This window comes from Dromiciops gliroides, chromosome 3 (assembly GCF_019393635.1).
Source record: "Dromiciops gliroides isolate mDroGli1 chromosome 3, mDroGli1.pri, whole genome shotgun sequence".
Classification (NCBI taxonomy): Eukaryota; Metazoa; Chordata; class Mammalia; order Microbiotheria; family Microbiotheriidae; genus Dromiciops; species Dromiciops gliroides.
The window spans coordinates 208,774,429-208,790,347 of NC_057863.1; positions in this window are offsets into that span (position 1 = coordinate 208,774,429).

A 15,919-nucleotide genomic window follows, 5' to 3' on the forward strand; every position below is an offset into this window, starting at 1 on the left:
ACAGGAGCTAGGTGGCACAGTGGATAGAGTGCCAGGCCTGGAGTCAAGAAGAGTTATTTTCCTGAGTTTAAATCTGGTCTCAAACATTTACTAGCTTTTTGACCATGGACAAATCACTTTACTCTGTTTGCCCCAGTTTCCTCATTTGTAAAAGGAACTGGAGAAGGAAATGGCAAACCAGTACAGTCAGTATCTTTGTAAAGAAAAACTTCAAACAGGGTCACAAAGATTCAGACAGTACTGAAAACCATGACTGAAAAATGATTGACCTGAACTATTGTTTTAAAAAAAAAAAGTGATTGGCTTTAGTTTGGAATTATACTATTGAAATGAATATATTCACATTTAGTTGCTCAATTTTCCATATCACCTTTTTGGTATAGACAAGACAAAATATGATTTTTAAAAATTGAGATCTCTTCTCAATTTTTCTTAATTCATTTTCCCTCTAGTGTTTTTTCTTTTTCTATCATTTAAATAGGGTTTCTTGAGTATACAGCAACTATTATTTCTCCCTTGATGCCAGAGAATGCTTCCTTTATAAACTAACTCTTTATTTTCCTTAGGGTTAGGGAGAGTGATTCAGAAACAAACTATATGTGACTTGAATTCTCATCTGTCCCTGAAAATGTCAAAGTTTTAAATTACTTACCACCAGCCAGAGTTTGTGAAATTTTGACTTATTCCAGATTCTGCTTTGAGCAACAAAACACACCATGCTTAAAATTGAGCTTATTTGATGAATCCTGAAAGTAATGTCTGAAAGAGATATTACTCAGAATATCATTGCTTCTCTCAGATAACTGTGAATAAGCTCAACATCTTTATCTGCAGAGCAGCAAAGCTCTAAGCATTACAAATAAATGAAAAGGGCCCAAGTGGGTCATTCTTGGAAAAAGAAGGCTGGTAGCAAGCAGTATGAATAGAGGAGGGAATACATAGATAGGTCTCTCTGTGCCTTTGAAGGCTACTATCAGCAGCTGCCCTTTCTGAAAGTTGTTTCATTTTTCAGTCTTTTGAAGAAGCTGCCATAAAATGCTGACATCAAGGTACGTAGGATCCCTGGAGAAAACCACTCAATTAGGAGCTTGCTGAAGGATACACTGGTTTTATCCTTTGTGGGGTTCTTACACAAATTGGTGTTGCAGGATTCCTGTAGGCAGCGAAGACCCTTTGAATAAGGCCACAAGCTTGAATCTGTGTTTCAAAAATACCATGACAACTCTTTCACCCCACAGAAGGAAGGCCATGAATCTTCACTGAGCATATAATTGCCTGAAATGGGTGAGTATCATATGGTACGGAGTGATAGTGAATGAAAATAGGTTAACAATTATGGTCATAGAGTTACCAGTTTCACATAGCCTAAGCAAATTCTCATATGATATTTGTAGTGGGAGAGAACTTCATCAGCAAAAATGCATTTGGAAGTGAAGACCAATGTTGGACAGAATGAATTTGGCCCCCAAAGGCTGGCTCTACTTGGTCCAGTCTAACACCAGGAAATTAACTATTTGTTATCATTTGAGGAGAGACATTTAGCCTCAACCATTTCAAACTGTTGCCCCCCTCATTGGCTTTTCAATGGTATTTACATTGTAAATCTTTTCTTTGGTTAAGTATTGTCTCCAGACACCTCAATCTGTCATGTTGATTGAAGGGGTCACATAGAATCACCTGGAACTGTGGAATTGGAAAAAAACATCAAATGTCAACTGACTTAAACAATGGCTAAGCAAAAATCTCCACCACAACATATTCAACAAATGGTTATCTAGCCTTTACTTGAAGACCAGAAAAGTGAAACCCAAGAACTCTGAAGGTAGTTCATTTCTTTTTTTCTTTTTTCTTTTCTTTTCTTTTCTTTTTTCTTTTTTTCTTTTTTTCTTTTTTTCTTTTTTTCTTTCTTTCTTTCTTTCTTTCCTTCTTTCTTTCTTTCTTTCTTTCTTTCTTTCTTTCTTTCTTTCTTTCTTTCTTTCTTTCTTTCTTTCTTTCTTTCTTTCTTTCTTTCTTTCTTTTTTGTAGCCATAATTGTTTGGAAGTTACATCAAATCTAAATTTGCCTTTCTGTAGCTTCTAATTGTCATCTCCACCTTTGTCTTCTAGGTCATAGCAGGAGAGCTATTGTTTTCTCCTCCAAAATTTTATTTTTCTCCGAAGACTAAATGTTCCCACCTCCTTCAATGGAGATGGCAAGATCTTGAGGTCTTCTACCATCTTATTTGCCTTTGTGAGAAATCTCTTAAGCATATGAATAACCTTTCTCAAATATGGTACACAGAGGAGAGGACAATAGATCAGATCTGATCTGATCAGGACAGATAAGACCATTACTGCTTCCACATTTCTGGATGCTATGTCTTTCTTATTTCAGCCTAAGATGGCTTCAGTTTTCTTAACTTCCATATCACTCTAATGACTCACATTGAGCTTGTAGTAGGACCAAGTGGGACCAAGACCAGTAGTGGGACCCCAAGAAATCCAAAAGATTCCAACCCCCTAGGTCAAGGGAAAACAGCTTTGTCTCCCACCTAAAGAGTAAGGTGTGGTCAAACAGGACCCTGGTAGCTGATAAGCAATATCTTGGTCTTCAAGATGATATGCAGGATAAGGATGGATGCTGCATATCCTACTGATACCCCATTATTCAAAGATCCCCTCCTAGTTATCAGGCCCTTTTTGCATTTCCTCTTGTTTTGTAATTCCTTCCCCTTTCTTTGTTTTGTAAAGATACAAAAGACTAGGTCTTCTCTTACTCCTGTGGGGCAGTCACCTTAGTGATCTGTCCCCTGGCCATATTCCTCTCTCCTAATAAATCTTTTTATTTTATGAGATTTGCCATGAGCCTTCAGTTCTTAGGGTAAACTAGCCACACCCCCCCATCCAGGTAGCAAGTCCCCCCAACTGACCCAAAGATTGCTTTCAAATCAACTGCTTTCTAATCATATCCCCTTCACTTTGTATTTGTGGAGTCAGTTTTTTAACTCAGATGTAAGACTTTGCATTTATACCTACTTAATTTCTTATTAGCTTTTGTCCATTTTTTTTTCTAATTTGCCATTATCTTATTGAATCTTTGTCCTGTTAGCCAAACTTTCTAGCTTTATGACATCTATCAATTTGATAGGCATCCTACCTCTGTATTGGTTCAAGTCACTGATGAAAATATTAAATAGCATGGAGGCTAATTAAAGATCTATGGCACTCTGTGGAAGATGATTTTTCAGGACAACAGTGAATTATAATGCTTACCTTTTGTATTTGGACAGTCAGCCAGTTCTGAATCCACAAAACTATACTATTGTCTAGTTTACATAGTTAAATCTTTTAAAATAGAAGTGCCACAAGAAAATTTATCAGATAATTTGCTACCCTCTTGGCAAACTATGCTTATAGCATTGCTCTGGTCTTAAATTGTCAAATAACCCCACCAATAAAGGAAATAATGTCAGTTTAGTCCAGAGGTTCTTATATTTTGGGTGGATCATAGACCCTTTTGGCAGTCTAGTGAAGCTTCTTTTTAGAAGAATGTTTTTGAAAAGCATAAAATACATAGAATTATGAAGGAATAAAACACTTACTGTGTGGAAAGCATTTTGCCAAGGCTGAGTATACAAATAGAGAAATAAGGCAGTCCTTCTTTCAAGGAGTTCCCATCTAATTATATGAAAGTGCTGAGTCAGATGGAAAAGTCGCCTACTGCTCACAGCAGCGCCATCAGGTTAGATGTTCTTATTATGCTCATTTTATGGATGAAGAGCCTGAGATTCAAAGAGTTTAAATGACTCACCCATGGTCACAAAACTGGTATAAAAGGAACCATGTCTCCTCTGACTTAGAGTCCATCGCTCTTCAATGAGCCCATTTTCACTTGTGGATTCCTTGTGTTATGGGAGTATTATGAACCCCAGTTACCCCAGAAGTTGTCTGGGGAGGTAAAGGAACATTTTCCTTGAAACCCCAGGAGTTTTCCCTTGAGATCAAGGAAGCTTCTCCTTGAGCCCAACCAAAGGACAGACACAGCCAAAGAGATAAGCAGCACTAGATAGAACTGAGCAAGTGAGAAAGGTCTGGGACCACCACCCTGCATTCCAGTCCTCCACCACCTCCATGAGGTAATCCTGTTAGGTGTGGCTGCACCAGAAAGGGACATAGAAACCACCCACCAGCAGACTGCTTGAGACCCACCAGGATGGAGTTAACACCCATCACCAGATTGCCTATGACCCATCATCAAATTACTCCAACCCATGCCAGACTACTTCCAACCCATCACCCAATAAGGGACATTTTACCTACACCATTCTTAGCCCTATAAAATGGCTCTCCCCAGGCTAGTTGTGGAGGAAAGTGTTTTTAAACCTTCCTCCCGGCCAGTTTCTCTTGTACCCCAATAAACCTGTTCTTTTATTCCTAAATAGGACTTGCGGTGGGTGTAATTCTTTACAGAGGAATTCTAAGGACCCATGTGCTTTCCCCCAATATCAAGAGAACAGGTTTATTGGGGTACAAGAGAAACCGGCCGGGAGGAAGGTTTTGCCAGAACAAAATGCTTTCCTTCCTCGCTAACTTGTGGGGTGCCATTTTATAGGGTCTAGATGGGGGTGGGTAAAAGTCTCTTATTGCATGAGGGGCTGGTGGTCTTCCCGAGTTGCGCTGGAGTAGGAAGAATCCCTTGTGAGAGATCTGGTGGTGGGTGTCAACTTTGTCCTGATGGGTCTAAGCAGTCTGCTGATAGGCGGTTCCAGGTGGTCTGCTCCTGGATTACCTCATCCAGATGCTTAGGATGACTGGAATGTAGGGTGATGGTCCTGGAGCATGCTCAGTTCGATCTGTGCCGCTTATCTCCATTAGGTGCGAGAGTGTGTGTGTGTGTGTGTGTCCTTGATTGTGTTCAAGGAGAGGCCTACTTGATTTCAAGGGAAAAACCCCTGAGGTTTCAAGGAAAAAGTTCCTTGAACCCCCCAGAGAATTGTTGGGGTGACTGGGGCCCATAATCCTCCCATGACAATCCCTTGACACTTAAAGAAATTTTTTTTTGAGGCATAGGAATGGCAAAGCAGTTAATACCCTTTCTTTAATGTCAGTAGTCAATGTCAGTATTTCCAGGGCTCTTGGGTTCAGGATCCCAGCCTGTCCCCATCAGGGTGTGAGGGGAGCTGACTTTGTACTTTATTCAAGCCTGGTGATCTGAACTCATCAAAGTCAGCTTAGCATTCTCCTAATGGGGATGTGCTGGGAAACATTAAACCCTCTCTTTGAAAAGGCATGACACACTTCTACATTTAATGTATATTATTAACATCTTTTTAAAGTCTAGAGTAGACAATCAACAAAACAAGGAATCAAGCCCTGATTTGTAGTATTTGTTGTTTTCCCAGGTGTAAATGCTCACAATGAAAATTTAACGATTGGCTCTCATGAGTCATTTGAGTTCACATCAGCACACGGCTGTATTCTCCTCTATCCTTGATTACTCTGGGTAACAGCTCCCTATTAGCTATTTTGATTCTGGTCTTTCTAGTCTCAAGGTCATTCTCCTTGACAGAAAACAGAGGCTAAATAAAAGTTGAGTAGGCAATTTTCTCTCAGATATCCATGATCATAATTCCATTTACCTGAATAACAATTCTGTCCCTTCCCTTATTCTCCTTTTTTCCTCCATGTATCTAACTCTACTCCCCCATCCCACTTTTACCCATAGATTTCTTTGCCTGATTGAGCTTAGTCTTAGCCTTAGCACTCCTGACACTATTTATTCTTTTTTTTTTTTTTTTTGCGGGGCAATGGGGGGTTAAGTGACTTGCCCAGGGTCACACAGCTAGTAAGTGTCAAGTGTCTGAGGCCGGATTTGAACTCAGGTCCTCCTGAATCCAGGGCTGGTGCTTTATCCACTGTGACACCTAGCTGCCCCACTTTTTATTCTTAAAAGAATGTGGCGGGGCAGCTAGATGGCGCAGTGGATAGAGCACCAGCCCTGGAGTCAGGAGGACCTGAGTTCAAATCCGGCCTCAGACACTTGACACTTACTAGCTGTGTGACCCTGGGCAAGTCACTTAACCCCCCATTGCCCCGCAAAAAAAAAAGAAAAAGAATGTGGCATGCTTTTGCATTCATCCTTTGTTACCCAGCCTTGCTTCCTTTTGTAAATGTATTTTTTAAAAATCTGCATTGGTCAATGAGGTCCCTGTTTATTTATATTGGTCTCTTTGCACAAACATCCATTTTCCTCTTCATTGGATTTGTTTCTCTCTGAGTTTTTTGAATTTCATTCTTGAGAATTTTCCATCCCTCCAGTACTATTTAATTTGTTTCTCACAGCTACCTGTTAGGAATGGCTATTATATTCATGTTACAAATGAAGAACCCAAGGCACAGTTTAAATGGCTCATTCTTGGGTACTGAGCTAAACGGAGGCAGAGGCAGCATTTGAACCCATATCGCTCTTGACTTTAAATCCAGTGCTCTTTTTTCTTGTGGTTTCCTCTACCTTGTGAAAGATAAATTGTCATTAAGGCAATTCAAGAAATTATTAGCTGCTCTGCTTGGGCAGGGGGTCAGGGAGACAGAAATAAAAACAGAGAGAGATAGGGAGAAAAAGACAGAGAGAGCTCCAGTGGATGCTGGTATAATTGCTTTTTTCATCAGTAGTATATCGAGCATTTTTTCCAGATTCTGTTTTCTAAACTGAACAAGTATTCTTTCTTTCTCTCCAGATTGTCTGAAGTATGTTCAGATGACAGTGTCATCTCTTTTTGCTTCCACTGATATTCACTAACATGTTCTTCATTATGCTCCCTGCTTCTGTTTTCTGGATTTCCTTATATTAATTTTTCTCTGTAATACATAACTCAATAGCCTACTGGCTCATTACCTTGCCTCAAGGCTCTTCCCACTCAAATCCACACTCTACTCAACAGCAAAATTGATTTTCCTCAAATGTAAATTTGATCATGTCTCTTCCCTATGTAATAAACTCTATTGACTCTATTACCTCCAGTATCGAATAGAAAATCATCTGTTTGATGCATAAAGACCTTCACCACCTAGGCCTTTCTTATCTTTCTAGTTCTTATCTTTTCTAGTCTTACTGTAGTACTCTCTTCTGAGTACTACAGTACTCAGCACCATTCTTCTTGCTATTCCTTCAACATGACATGCTATCTCCTGATTCCATGCCTTTTTTTTTTTTTTAGTGAGGCAATTGGGGTTAAGTGACTTGCCCATGGTCACACAGCTAGTAAGTGTTAAGTGTCTGAGGCTGGATTTGAACTCAGGTACTCCTGACTCTGGGGCCGGTGCTCTATCCACTGTGCCACCTAGCTACCCCAATTCCATGCATTTTTGATGTCTGGCTCTCATTCCTGGAGATGTCTTCCTCTTCACTCCTTTCTCCTGGGTTCCTGGGATTCCATCAAGACTCAACTCAAATCCCACCTTCTTCATCAGTCCTGCATCATGCATAGTTCTTCCCCAACTTTCCACATTACTACTGTCTTCCTTCCCTCTGAGATCACCTATCACTCACACTGTATATATCTTGCATATATATGGTTGGCAAGTTGTCTTTCCCCATTAGAATGTGAGTTCCTTGAAGGTGAGGACCGTGTTTTTATCTTGCCCCCAGTACTTAGCATAAAACCTGGTACATAGTAGGTGATTAATAAATGTTTTTTGACTTCTCTATTTCTGTAGAAGGCAACATCATTCTCCCATTCCCTCAGGCTTAGGACCTAGAGTTATCTCAAATACTCACTATCTTTCAACCCCCAAGCTAATTCCAAGACCTGCAACATCTTTCCTGTGTCCTTCCTTCTCTTCTCTGATACTGCCTCCACCTTGGTGGGGGTCCTTATCATGCTATGCCTGAATTACTGCAATAGATTGCTGGTGGATATACCTGACTTAACCCCCATTCAGTCAACAGAGTGATTTTCCTATAGCATGAGTCACTCTCCTATTCAATAAATTTTATCAACTGCTTATCATCTCCAGGATCAAATATAAAATTCCCTGTCTTGCATTCAAAGACCTCATAAGCTGGGTCCCTCCTGCCTTTCCACATCACTTATACCTTCCTCCCTTCCACATACTTTTTGATTCAATGATACTGGCCTAACTGTTCCATGAGCAAGACACTCCGTCTCTTGGCTCTAGCCTATTCTTGGCTGTCCTTCATGCCTGTTACATCCTTCCTCATCAACTCCAACTGCTAACTTCCTTGGCTTCCTTTATGTTTCAACCAAAATTCTATCTTTTACAGGAAGTCTTTCTCAACTCTTAATTCAAATGCCTTTTCTCTCTCTGTTAATTATTTCCTTTTATCTGGCATCCAGCTTTCTTGATATATATATATATATATATATATATATATATATATATATATATATATATTTTGCATGTTGTCTCCTGTTGAGGGCAGGGATTGTCTTTTTCCTTTTTTTGTATCCCAGCGCTTAGCACAATGCTTGGAACATAGTGGGTACTTAATAAGTACTGACTGGTTTTTGTAGCTACTTTGAATATAATTTTTCTTTCTATCATTTCTTTTTGTTTTTTTTAACTATATAGACATGTTGACTTTTTATATAGTGCTACTATTTTAATGAAATTATTAATAATATTGATCAATTTCTTGGTTGAATTTCAGAATTTTCTAAGTAAACCATCTTGTTATCCACAAACATGGACAATTTTGTTACCTTTCTACTAGCGTTTATATTTTAAATTTCTTTCCCTTGTCTTATTATTTCTGGAAAAATTTCATCTCTTCATAAATGTTTAGTGGTCCTTTTCCTCTTCCAACTCTTAATAACATGTTTCCACTAGCAAATTTTCTAATATTGGAAAGAATTCCCTTCTACCTCTTTAAATTCTTTTTCTCTATTTCTTATTTTCTCATTACAACCTCCTTTGATTTAAAAAAAAATCCATTCAGTCTAATAATTTGTAGAGGCATTTTTGGAGACCTTTTACATTCTCACCTAGGAAGGAGATAAGCCTGCACTTTGAGGACCAGTCACTTGGTCATACAGAAGTACAGATATTGGTCAATCTATATTTCTCAGTGCAAAATTCTGCTTGATCTACACACTTGATGGCAGCAAGATTGTTGGCCTTCATTGTCCTTTTTTAGAAACCCTCTGTGGAGTATTGCTGAAATAGTATAAACTGTTTGTTAGCATCTTCAGCTGTAGCTCTAGTATTCTCCTTACCTTGTTAGCATCCTGAAAGACATGCTTAACCTTCTTTCCTTTCTTTTACTTCTTAACTTGTCTTAGCAATAACCTTCTCCTATTTGTGTTTCTCTCCCCTTCAGTTCCTTTTGCTTTATTCATTCTCAAGTGCTACTTTGTCCTTCATTTCATGCCCTCTTTCAACTCATCCTTCTTCAACTTACCAAATCCTGTCAAGTTTCTTTCCCTCAAATTCGCTTTCACATCATCCCAATTCCATAGCCTATAAAGCACTTTGACAATTTATTATCCTTTACCTTGTTCTTCTGCAGCTAAAGTCCTTTTTCTGCTTTTTTTTTTATACGACTTTACAGAAAAGCTGGAAATAAAATTGAATACATATCCATTTGAGACCATATTTGTTGCCAATTTCTATGGTTCAAGATCCTATGAAATTTGCTAGTTCTTTTGCTTCTTTGATTATGCCTCTCACTTTAGCTCTTTAAGAATGAGAATCCTCAGCTCAACCTTATCCCATCAGGGTGGTACCTAGGGCCATCTTTGCTTGACTGTTTGCTAAAACAGCCTTGTTGTCTCAAGGACCAAAATAAGGTATTTCCCACATTTTTTTTTTTGGTTATTCTTGAAGATAAAACCCAGAAAAACATTTTCATTTGAATAATCCAGAGGAAGAGGAAGAGGGAGACACAGATGATGTTGCTTGAATTATCATAATGGTCAAATCTGACAATAAATATATTTTATAGGATCCCTATGATCATAATGAAAATGAAAGTTTAATGGAAACATGTAATGTTATGAAGGGATTTTAAATCTAGAAAAATATTTCATGCCATTTTAGTAGAATAATTGTTATAATAAAGTAAATCACATATTATAATGAATGTCCATCCCCTCAAAATACTATAATAACTACTGGATAAATACTAAAAGTTGTATTTTTAATTGGTATAATTATGTTACAATATTAGGAATATGTAATACTCTAATGTCAACATTGTACTATCATACAAAGAATTTTCTCATTAATTCCAAAGATATCATCCTCAAATGTCATGGTACTTTTGACAAATTAAATTCCTCAATATTTTCATTTTGATTTTTATGATATTTCTTGTCTAATAGCTATTTAACCTTACAAATAGTCACATTGTATTTATAATTAAAATTTAATTATCACTGATTAAGTTATTACTTTAAATGGAATTCTATTTCCTTCAACTTGAAAGTATCTTTTCAATTAGGAAAAAAAAAAACTTGGCAAAAAGGTAGATAATATAAGCATAAAGCAGTAGTGAATCTTGACTAAACACTGTGCTTGATAAGAGTGTTCTGCTTCCCATGTTAGCAGTGACTTTAGGAAGGTTCAACACTGGTTCAAATTAGCTTTTGATATTTGTTTTTCAAATTGTTAATATAAATCCTTATTCTTCAACTGGGTCCAAAGAGTTCAGGTCATTTTATGGAATTTTATGATAATGAAACTACAATACTTTAAGTGATCAGTGATTTCAACAATGACAGTGTGAACACCCTTTAATAATAACGGACTCTTTCACATGTCTTCCAACTTAACTTGGATGATTTTATAATAGACCAGAGGATAATTGGCTTCTAGGTCTGTATTTGAGACCTTTCCAGCCCAGGAATGCATGCTAGAAATTATGTTCTATTACTATAACCTTCAATCATCCCTGACTCTTTCCTATCCCTTACTCCTCAAATCTGTTTAATTTCCAAGTCTTGTTGATTCTGCCTCAAATATATATATGTGTGTGTGTGTGTGTGTGTGTGTATATATATATATATATATATATATATATATATACACACACGCACATACACACACACATATATTTCTATTTCTATCTCTATATCTCTATATCTTCCCTTCTTTCCACCATCTGGGCTTCATCATCAATGAAATTATGAATCTTTTGTAGTACATTTTTTACGCAAGTGAATGAAGCATTATCAGATCAGGTTGTTTTAGATCTCAGGTTTGGATTAGTAGTTGGTTATCTTGGAGCAGAGGGTTTGCCTTATAGAAGTTAACCTATCCTGTATTTACTTCCTTTTTAGCTTTTTCTCCTTTCAGTGAGACAGAGACCCAGGGATATTGGACATGTTTATAATGATCCTAACAATTATACTATTTTATTATTTACATAATGATTTTGTATGAATTACTCTTGCTTCATTGATAGACTGGATAACTTCTAAGTATTTTGGCCCCATTAGCTTTTTTTTTTTTTGTAATCACCTTACCTTCATTCATTCAAGGTATTAATTTATTCATGTACTTATTTGTTTGTTTGTTTATTCATCCATTCATCCATTCATCCATCCATCCATCTATTTGTTTATTCATCTATTTATTTATTCATTCATTTATCCATACATCTATCTATTTACTTATTCATTTATTTATCTATTTATTCAGTTGTTTGTTTGTTTCTAATTCATTTATTTATTTAGCAATCCATTCACCTATTTATTCATTTGTTTATTTATTTGTCTATCAATCTATTTATTTATTTATTTTTTTTATTGTGGGTTTTAGCAAGGTAGTTTTTATTCACCCTAGAATCAAGTTTCAGAGTCACACTTCCATCTCCTGAGTGCCATTTTCTGTGGAAGCATGCAACAGCTCCATTATAGATAAATGAGATCCTGTGGGTGTATTTGGATGGGAGAAATATGGATGATGATTAGAGGTTTTCCACCTTTTAGAGCTGGATGTGGGCATTATTGGATATAAGTAAAATCCTCTTTGGTTGACTTGCCAATTATGTGGTATTACTTCCTGCTATAGACAAGTAGATGGTTTAAACAAGAATAGCAATTAAGGAAAGTTTTAAAAACCAGTCCTATCACACATTTTTTTTCTTATCTTATTTCTGTGAATTTAATGTTTTGAACATTGAATTCTGGGGATCATAGTGGCATGATTTAAAGGTACACACAAACATTGTAAGTACTGTTTTGATTAATCAAAACCAGCCAGAGAAATTGTATAAGTATTTATGTGTACTATTTATGTTTTTGAAGAATATAAAACTATTTTCTTTTTCTGAATCCTTTCTAGGCCTCTCCCCCATTTGATGATCCTCAATGCTGAGTATTTCTGGGCTCCTTTGTAATCTTTAGCTTTTCTTTCTTCTTTCATCTCCTGGAAGGTCACAATTCCATATTTCCCCTTTTCTTCCTTCCTTCCTTCCTTCCTTCCTTCCTTCCTTCCTTCCTTCCTTCCTTCCTTCCTTCCTTCCTTCCTTCCTTCTTCCCTTCCTCCCTTCTTCCCTCCCTCCCTTCCTCCACCTTTCTGGATGAAGGGATTTTTGTAAACACAGAGATAAATGAATTTTAAATTTATCTTTTTTCTTTTTTTAATAATTTGAATAAAATATTTAAAATGAAAGCTGTTAATGGAAAGGTAAGGTTTTATAGAAAAGTGGTCAGATACCCAAGAAAGATATCCAAGCTAGCAGCATATATTGAAAAGTATAATATTGATTTAAACCATAGACATAAAGCATAATTTCTCACCTTTCTGGAACCTATACTAAACCCACAAAACCAAAATTATGTGTTATAGAAATTAGGAATAACAAAATAATAACCCCCAATCATGATTAACTTAATGTTCTCCTAAACCTTATAAGAATGAAAAACATTTCCCTGTTAACTATTTCAAATGCTTATGTCCCCTTATCTTGAGGGACATAATGGCTGTGTACCTTCAAAGCACTATGTTGGCAGCTCTTATCCTTGAAGATAGTTTTCTAAAAATCAGTTTAAAAATTGACTTTTGTTATAATGCCAATTAAAAAAAAATAGATTATACAAAGTAATGATATGCATAGACATAGACAATGTATATATGTAAATACAGAAACACACAAGCATATTTAATTTTAAATTCCATGTATAATTTTATATGGAAAGAATATAAAAGTATAAACTTAATTTTTAAAACTTAATTTAAATGTCACTCATAATCTACAATGGAGCCTCTTGAATCTCATAAAATTTGGTCTCCAACATAATGAATTTCCTGAGGTGACCAAGGTTTATACACACATATATACATATACACACACCACAATACATCAATATATACACATGTATATATACATATACACATATACATATATACAGACATAAACATAATTTACATGCAAACACACATCCATACCACAAAACAAACACACATGTATGTACATGCCTACACACAGCCGTACACACATACCTGCATACACACATACATGTGCATATGTGTGTTTCAGCTAAATGGCAAAGAGTGCTGGGCCTGGAATCAAGAAGACTCCTTTTTCCTTGTCTGATAATTGTATTTTAAATTCTGAATGTAATGTTACATATTCTTCACTGAGAGCTCTAATTTCTAACCTAAATTCATTCCTGATCTCTTATTTTATGACTTTTTTTTCTTTTCTTTTTGCCAATCTAATTGTATGCAAGAAGCATTTACTAAGTGCCTTGTATATGACAGACACCATGGTAAGGGCTGGGGATATAATGAATAAAAAGATAGTCCCTACCCTCAAGGATCTTACCATCTAATGGAGGGGAGACACGAAGCAAAAGGAGGCAGGAAAGAAGTAGAGGGAGGGGCAGTGGAAGGAGGCTGAAAAGGCTTTTCTGCCTTTTATAAAGGAAAGAATTTGAAGAATTTTGGTACTTCATCTTCCAGTGGGTAGGAGGCTGAGGGAGGCATGTCATCAGTTCTTGATTTAGCAGCATGGTGTTGAGATTAGAGTTGGTAAGTTTAACATGGGGAGTTGAACCAGGCACAGAAGTAGATGTGACCTCTCTGGGCATCAGTTTCTAATACTGTAAAATGAAGAGATTGAAATAGATGATCTTTAAGGTGCCTTCGACTCAGAAGCTGTGATCCTATGATCTTCTCTTGGAGTGAGTGGATAAATTCAGTTTTGGGTTCAAAAAAATCAACTTCATATGGTCAAGATGGGAGAGGTTGGATAACTGTTGAACTGAAGATGTTGAGATTTTTAGAGAATCATAAATTCAACAATATGATATGGCAACCTCAAAACTTAATGGAATTTTGAGCTTTATTGAGTTATTGTCTATAAAGAGAGAGGTGATAGTCCCCCTATACTTGTACTATATCCTTCCTGGTCAGACACCATCAGAAATATTGCATTGTTTTGGCCAACTCAGTTTAGGAAGGACATTGACAAGTTGGAAAGTGTCTAAAGAAAGGGCTCTTAAACAGATAAGGGCCTTGACATCAGTTGAAGCTTTCCTTTTTTCCTTTAGAGACAATATGAAATTTCTTGTTCAACAATTTCTATGAGATTCCTAATATTCTTTCTTTTGTTTTTTTAAGAGTATTTTATTTTTTCCAATTACTTGTAAAGCTAGTTTTCAACATTCATTTTTGTAAGATTTTGACTTCCAAAATTTTTCTTCCTTCTTCCCTTCCTTCCTCTTCCACATATTCTTTCTTTTCTAAGGAACTATTGGTCCCCTTCCTGTTATATTAACATATTCAATAATCTGGATCTTCGTTGCAGTATACACTCCCTCCTCTCTCATTTTTAGGATTTCCCCTATTGGGTTGTCTGTTTGTGAGATATACTGTAACTGAGGCTTCTTTACTTGCTCTTTGTCTTGGTTCTGCCATCACTCACACTCTGGATCCCCCTCTTTCCTGGTGCCAGAGAATTCAGAGAAACATGGGAACATGTCAGACTTGGGTTAATGCCTTGAACAATCTCCAGGGATAGAAGAGAGGAGTTGAGGTAGCTCTAGTCATGTAACCTCAGCCTTTAGATTTCTTATGTTGGAATAATATTGACCTTAATAAATATCAAAATATAGCAATGCTGATATTGCATTTTCTGCAATTTACCACCATTTATCATCGTATATGGTAATAAATATTGTGTGTATATTGTGGCATATGGTGGTAAATATTGTGTATTTTTTGAAAATGAAATCAGCATCTATTTGTGAGTTATATATAATACACTTCATAGGAAACAATGATAAATTTGGGGTTTTTGACTAGTGATTAAGTGGCAGAGTGGATAGAGCACTGAGTCTGGCATCAGGAAGACCCAAGTTAAAATCTGTTTTCAGATACTTAATAGCTTCTGTGACCCTGAGAAAGTTACCTAAACTCTGATCCTAATTGTAAAATGAAGATAATAATACCATCTACCTCCCAGGGTTGTTGTCTCAAATGAGATAATAATTATAACATGCTTAGCAGAATGCCAAGCATATAGTAGGAACTTAAAATGCTTATTTTCTTCCTTTTTATTTAAATCATATCCAATTTATTTATAGATATTACTTCAACTGAACTTACCTTAAAGATCATCTACATCAAATTTGGGAAGGTCAAGATACCAAACTTACATTAGCAGAAAGAGGGTTTCATGGCTATAAAGATTTGAGAAAACACTAGTTGCCTTATGGTCTTAAATGTGATGAAAATCGCCTATTGAGGAGGATATTATTGTAAATCTTTGTCTATATGACAGATTTACATCACCTTGTCTTCATAAAATTCACCGTTAATGGCACAACACCTCTTAGGCTGAGATATTTCTAGGTGTAGTACGTCATGGTATTTTCCTATATAGTTTACATTATTCTTGGCATTTCATCATGAATTCAGAGGGAAGATAGACTAACTTGTGCTGACTCCTCAAGGACAATATGCTGGGGTC